The sequence below is a fragment of the Microtus ochrogaster genome, chromosome 2 (assembly GCF_000317375.1).
Source record: "Microtus ochrogaster isolate Prairie Vole_2 chromosome 2, MicOch1.0, whole genome shotgun sequence".
NCBI lineage: Eukaryota > Metazoa > Chordata > Mammalia > Rodentia > Cricetidae > Microtus > Microtus ochrogaster.
Window position 1 is genome coordinate 44,683,847 of NC_022010.1, and position 7,300 is coordinate 44,691,146.

At 42.9% G+C, this 7,300-nt stretch overlaps 1 protein-coding gene across 2 annotated transcripts in view; it reads right to left on the minus strand.

The window, feature by feature from the left end:
- Sec22a (SEC22 homolog A, vesicle trafficking protein) overlaps positions 1–7,039 on the minus strand; it is a 69,767-nt gene extending 62,728 nt beyond the window's left edge. Inside the window, exon 1 of one of the 2 annotated variants that reach the window (XM_005344889.3) lies at positions 7,005–7,039. The gene's annotated coding sequence lies outside the window, so the exon portion shown is untranslated. Of the gene's footprint in view, positions 1–6,909; positions 6,935–7,004 lie in introns of those variants that run through there. The other variant, XM_026788193.1, reaches the window with a different exon arrangement.
- Positions 7,040–7,300: the final 261 nt, after the last annotated feature.

Below are 7,300 nucleotides of genomic sequence, written 5' to 3' on the forward strand. Positions count from 1 at the left end.
TATATATATATGAATGTTTGCCTACACATGTGTTATGTGCACTATGTGCATGTCTGGTGCCCTTAGAAAACAGAAAGGGCATTGGATATGTTGGAGCTGGAGTTACAAATAGTTGTGAGCAGCTACATGGGTACTGGGATCTTCTGTAAGAACAACAAGCGCTCTTAACCACTGAGCCATCTCGCCAGGCCCCAAACAAGCTTTTGAAAATAACATTTTCACTCTGGGGAGACTGCTGAGTGGGTAATACTTGTAGGCCAAGCCATCTGATGACATGAGTTTGGCTTCCAGAAAACATGAAAAATCAAGACATGGTTATAAAGTAAATACCTATAGACCCTGAGGGCTGCTACAGGTAAATGGGAGGTGGAGACAGAAGAGTTCCCAGAAGCTCTGAGACCAGCTAGCCTAGTATATACAGCAGTGAGCAAGAGACCATCTCAAGGTGGGAATGCAAGAACCAATTCCTTAAGTCAGTGATTTCCAACCTTCCTAATGCTATGACCCTTTAATACAGTTCCTCATATGGTGACCCCCAACCATAAATTATTTTCATTGCTACTTCATAACAGTAATTTTGGTATTGTTATGAATTGTAATGTAATATCTGTGTTTTCTGACGGTCTTAGGCAACTTCTGTGAACGGGTTCTTTGATCCCCACAGGTTGTGAACCATTGCCTTAGGTTATCCTTTGACCTCTACACATACACTGTGACACACACAAGCTTCACCCCTACTGGTCAGTGTTCATAGTGCTAGAAAGTGCTATAACGACTACTGGAGAAAGGTAATAGTAAATTTCACCTAGCTATGAATCTTGCAAACTCTAATAATGATCTGCCTACAGGTTATGACCAGAGGGGCAATAGTGGCAGAATATTATGGAAGTAATCAATCTTTTTTTCATTGAATTTAAGGTCCACTCCATGAAATGGAACCTACCTGACAGTGTTAATGAGGACAAGAACCTGAGACAGATAGGTCATGGGGCCTATGGGAAAACCTACTATTATTATTCTGTTAGATGGATACTGAAGTAAAACAACCTCTATACCCATAGAGTGCAAATTCAACCCCTATCAGAGCAGCTGCTTCTTAGAGCAGATAGCAATTAACACAGGCCCACAACTGGACAATGTGTAGAAAATGAGAAGCTTTGGTGCACTCAGCCCTAAATGGGCACCATTTGTTGTAGTCAGAGACTGCTTGTTCATTCCTGGTCACTCAGACCGGAAATAATTACACAGAAACAATATTAATTACAACACTGGCCAATAGCTTAGGCATATTTCTAGCTAACTCTTATATCTTAAATTAATCCGTTTCTGTTAATTTATGTATCACCATGAGGCTCATGGTTTACCAGTAAGGTTCTCCAGTGTCTGTCTCCTTCGATAGCTACATGGTGTCTTTCCAACTCCACCTTCTTTTCTCCTCTATCTCTGCTTGGAATTCCCACCTTCCTCTATTCTGCCCTGCCATAGGCCCAAGCAGCTTCTTTATTCATTAACCAATAAAAGCAACACAAATACAGAAGGACTTCCCACATTGTTACCTGTTCCCTCAAAGCTCAGGGAACTATGTAGGAGAGGATGGGGGTGGAGGATGACTTCAAAGAACAGATGCAACAGAGGAGATGTACATATGGAGCTCAAAAAGACTGTGATAGCATACACAAGAAGTGCACAAACTCAAGCCAGACAAAATCCAGCCAAGAAGCTAACAGCAATCAATAGTTGCTGATAGAACATTAATCTATTTCTCTTCAATAGGGGTGACACTGAGCATAGTATCAACCATACTCCAGGCAAGCCCCATGCTCAAGAACACAAATGGTACTCCTTGTTTTTTTTTTTTTATGTTGTTTTGGTTTTAGTGGGCCTTTTGTCTTTTGAGAAACTCAGTGTGATGGTGCACACCGTTAATCCCAACACTCAGGAGGCAGAGGCAGGCAGATCTCTGAATGTAAGGCCAGCCTGAACTACAGATCAAGTTCTAGGACAGTCAGGGATCCACAGAGAAACCCTATCTTGAAAAGAGAGACAGAAGGAAGAGACAGAGAACATGAAGTTGGGAGGGTAAGGAAGTGGAGGAGGAAAAGGGAGAGGGGCAGGGAAAGAATATGGTCAAAATATATTGCATGAAATTCTCACAGAATAAATTCAAAATAAAATAAACCTGTTAAAAAATAAAAGTATTAATAGTAATTATAGGTGACTGATTTAGAGACTTCTTTTGCTACATAGCCCTGGCCAACCTGGAACTCATTATGTAGCCCAGGCTGAATCAAACCCACAATAGGTCTCCTGACTCAGTCTCCTGGATACTGAGTTTACAGGTGTGTACCACTATGCTCAGTAGAAAATTTAACCTTACCCTAAGGAAGATAACCATATAATCAGATAAAAATTTAAATGGATACCTTTACAATCAAATAATTTAAAATAATCTAAAAATCCAATATAGAATGACAATTAAGTAAATAAATTATAGTATACCCATATGACAATACAACAATATAAAGATTTCTAAAAATAAAAGTTTAACAATATGTTAAATCCTGATGTGATGAGCTAAAAAAATTTGAAGCAGGATAAAAACTTATTTTACCAAGTGACACATAACTACAATCTTAACATTTAGGAAGGCAGAAAAAGAAGGATCATGAGTTGGAGGGCAGATTGGGTTATATCACAAGGTCCTGTGCTGTGGGACAATGGTCTGTACCCTGTCACTTGTATTATTTTTAATAAAATGCTAACTGGCCAGTAGCCAGGCAGGAAGTATAGGCGGGGTGATGGTGACCAGACAGGATGTAGAGGCATAGCAATAGGAATTATGGGAAGAGGAAAGTTTCAGTCTGCAGTCGTCACCCAGACACAGAGAAAGCCAGACACAGAACAAGCAAGATGTGACTGCCTTGCCGAAGAAAGGTACCAAGCCACGTGGCTAACACAGACAAGAATTATGGGCTAATATAAGTTATAAGAGTTAGTAAGAAACCTGAGCTACTAGACGAACCAGGTTTATAATCAATGTAGATCTCTGTGTGTTTTCTTTGGGACTGAAACTGAGGAACTGGGTGGGACAGAAACCTTGGTCAACAGTCTTGTCTTAAAAACCTTTTTCAGACAAACATATATTCAGAGATTCCTAATAAACCAAATAAATAGATTTCTAGTAAACAGATGTAGAACACAGCTGTCAAGGCCCTAAAAGGTTGTCAGAGGGCTGTTTTTATTTATCAGTAGATAAAAATTGTTTTCTATGGAGAAAAAGTTAACCCCTCTCCTCCAGCCCAGAGCGATTTTTATCATCCAAACCAATTAAAGAGATAAAAGATCAATACCACCACCACCACCACCACCACCACCACCACCACCACCACCACCACCACCACCACCACCAAGAAACAACTAGGATAAATATCCAATAAACAATGAAGCTTTAACTAATTTATAGACACTCTAATCACCTTAGGATAAATGGTCTCTTTCAACTTAAAAATCATACCGCCCTTTTTAAAAAAAAAAAAGTTTTACTTTGGATTCTTATGGGAGTATATTACAAAAAAAAAACAAAAACAAAAACAAAAACAAAAACAAAAACAAAAAACCAGAAATATGCCTGTATGGAGGCCAAGCAAGGGCTAGTGTGAGGCAGATCTCTCTGAGTTCGAGGTCAGGCTGATCTAAGGAGCTAGTTCTAGGACAACTAGGGTTGTTACACAGAGAAACCTTGTCTCGAAAAACAACAATGAAAAGATAACAGAAACCTCACAGGAAGTCCAAGGAGTGCTCAGCATTTCCTTCCAGCAGCAATTGTAGAGGAAAGAGTTGAAATTAGAATCTAGGGAGACCCGCAAAGTCTAAGGGAAGTCCCCAAACATCAACCAACAGGACACTATCAGCCTCTTAAGCAGACCCCTCCTTCAGAAGGCTGTCAGGCAATGACCTGAGGCTCAAAGTGTCAGAAGATATTTCCAAAAAAAATAGAATTCAAACAGAACAGTTTTCACACATACATTGTAACCAAATGCCCTCACTATCTTTTTAAAGACAAAGATGCTTTATGCTGGGGTCACTCATCTTTTATTTGAGTTAATCAAGTCTCAAGCATTAGCACTCAAGTATCACTTTCAGGATGCTTACCTTATCTGGATCTCACCTGCACTATTTCTTATTTGTCAAATATCAGTCTCTCAACTGGCTGCCTGTATTTTTAATAATAACGTCTACAAAAAACCCTGAGACATTAGGGTTTTTTCCCCCAAAATCTAAGTTAAAACAAGTAAATTTTTGCTCTATTTATATGTATATTAAATAGTTGGGAGGATTGCTTTTTAAATGGTCCTTCCGCTTATCAAATCATCTTATACTAATGATAGCACCAAAGTTTAGGAAAACTAACTTGTTACATGTCATTTGGTTAACTTGATAATTGCTGAAATCTGTGAGAATTAGAAGGGAGTAATTTGAGAATTGGCTGCATAATTGTGATGCTAAAGGTAGAGTCAGATTGATTGAACTTAACTGACCATATTAATTGCAATGCTCAGACAGGAGATTGAATGAAAAGGAAGGAAAAGAGTACAAAGGACTACCAGAATTTGTTGTGATGTTTTGCCAGTACTATCTTCCTCACTAGCAGTCCTTGCTGCTTGCTTCATTGTGAGCACCTGCATGCACACTATGTGTAAAACCTCAAGCTCCACAAGAGACTATGCCCATAACTAGACAGGGGTCCTAACACATGTGCAGATGTCAGTAACGTAAGTTCAGATAGGTGAGTATAACTTCCATCTCATAGATGAGAAAACTGAACTCGCTCAAGTTCACCCTAGTACAACAGGACTGATACTTAAGCCTCACATCTCTTCATCACTGGGCTGTAACCAGGAAAGCAACAAACAGCAAAAAATAAGTCATACATTTAAAATTTGATTTTCAGTTTAGACAAAGTTTTATAAAGTCCCAGCCTGATTTGAGCTCACTATGTAGTCAAGGCTTACCTTGAACTCCTGATCCTCCTGTCTCCGCCTCCCAAGTGCTGGGATTACGGGCTTCAGTCATGACATGGCTCAGCTATCATTTTAAAATAATAATGGGGACATTTTCTTTGAAAGGCAACACAATATGTTAATTAGAAAGTCAAATCAGGCTGGGGAGATGGCTCAGTGTCTGAAACACTTACTATGCAATCCTGAGGACTCATGTTCAGATCTTAAATTCAGATCACTAGAACTTAAGTGAAGACTAGGCAAACCTGGTAATCCCAAAAGAGATTAGCTCTCCCAGGCAGGTCGGGAGATGTGAAAGTTCCAGGTTTAAAAAAGACCCCATCTCAATTAAGTGGAGGGCAATCAGAGAAGACACTGGAAATCAACACCCAACCTTTATCCACACCTGCACACACCAGTGTGCCAACACACATTTTAAAGTACACACAGGCATACTCATGCACTAATGCAATGTGCAAAATAAACAAACAAATAAGTAAACAAGTAAATAAAAAGAAGTCATATTCTCAGACTTAAATCCAGGTTCTACGACATGCCTGACACATTATCTTGACTTAAGCTTTGCTTTCCAAACCTCAAGTCCCTCAGCTCTGAACTACAGCACGAGTAGACCCTATCTTAGGTGGTTCTCTTTAAGATCTAATAGCCTTCTCCTCCTACACTCATGAAAAGCACCTGGCACTGCCTGTAATTTAAGTATTTTGCTGGGCTTACTATGGACAGGTTACCTACATTCTACAGACCAAGTACATCACACACCTCATGTATGTCTTCCAGGAACCTGTGAGGTTAGGTATTAGTTTCATTTTGCTCTGGAGGAAACACAAGTCCCAAAAGTTTAAGTCATCTGTTCAACTCCTAGACGAAGAAGTAGGGGGTGTGGTTCTAACAACTCCATGAAACATTGCCTCTAAACATACCCACACTTCTTAACTGCGCGGAGAGGAAAGTCACAGGAATCTCTTTGACAGAAGTTTTTCATACACCAACCTAAAAATACTTAAACCTGAGGCAGTCTTTAAAGTACTAAACTGATGTGATCGTCTTGGAAAAGCCCAATGTCTCAATAACTTTGGACACGGTCATGGGTGTCAGGTTCAGTTCCCAACCTTCCTCTACACGCCAGAAGCTAAGTAATGTTTAAGAAACCACCTAACTTCTTACAGTGGTAGCAAATAAGTGGGTACCAGTTACATGAAATGTGTTTCCTTTTTAAAAACATGGGTATTCTGCTCATCAACTAGGATTGACCCAAGGACGCCGGGCTCTGCCCTAAGTTAAGCACAGGTGAGGCGGGTTCTGAAGAGTTCCACCTGCCCCGAGTGATGCTGATCCCGGAAGCTAAGCAGCAGGCGACCAAGTCTTACGCAGCTTTTACTGACAAGAGAGATTCTCAGGCAAGCTACAGTTTGGCCTCCTCGGGAGATCCCCACTTGTGGGGCCAATTGTTCAGATCTCTTTTCTGCCACATAGTGTCGCAAAATACCATTAAACAGGGCCTCAAGGGGTTTCCCAGAGCCGACGTGGGCGATCTCCAACCTCAGTGCCCATTCAGACTCCACAAATAGCAGGGTACGCCACTGGTACAAAGCTACCCCGCCCAAAAGGAACCAAGAATGCCACCTCAAGCTCTCTCGGGCCACCTACAAGACCGGGTGAATTCGTGTGCTTCTGACGCCTGGGGCCAAGGAGTCCGCTCGCTGGCGGCCCGGGGTGCACGCACTCCCCATCAGTCGCCCCTACTCCGGCCGCCCATCCTGGGACAGGCCTGCCAAACAGCAACCGCCGCCCGCGCGGCTAGCAGCCTCAGGTCGCAGGGACCCGGGACGCGCACACCCGCCCTCTAAGCTCCGCGGCCAGCGCCGCCCAGCTCCAGCTCGGGCAGTACCGGTTAGGACGAGGTGGAACGCCGAGAGCGGCGCGAGCGGCCGGTCAGAGCTCCCGGAGACCCCGAGGAAGCTGGAAAAAGGGGCCGGGCCGTACCTGTCGCGCTGGGACCCGCCGCTCCGAGTGACGCGCCACGCAGTGCATTCTGGGGCTGGGAGTGGCCTCCCCGCGGGGTTGCCCAACGTGGCTGGTGCGGGCGGAGCTCGCGCGGACCAATCGGGCTCTGTGGGAAGCACCTAATGATCCGCCCCCTTCCGAGGCCCGCCCCCGTCCCCGCCCTCTCCAGCGGAGATTGGCAGGGTCTTGTACACCTGCACCCAGAGAATGCCTAGTCTCCTGAGAACAGAATTATGCTGTCCCTCGGAAATAAGGCTAATCTCCTTCACTTGCTC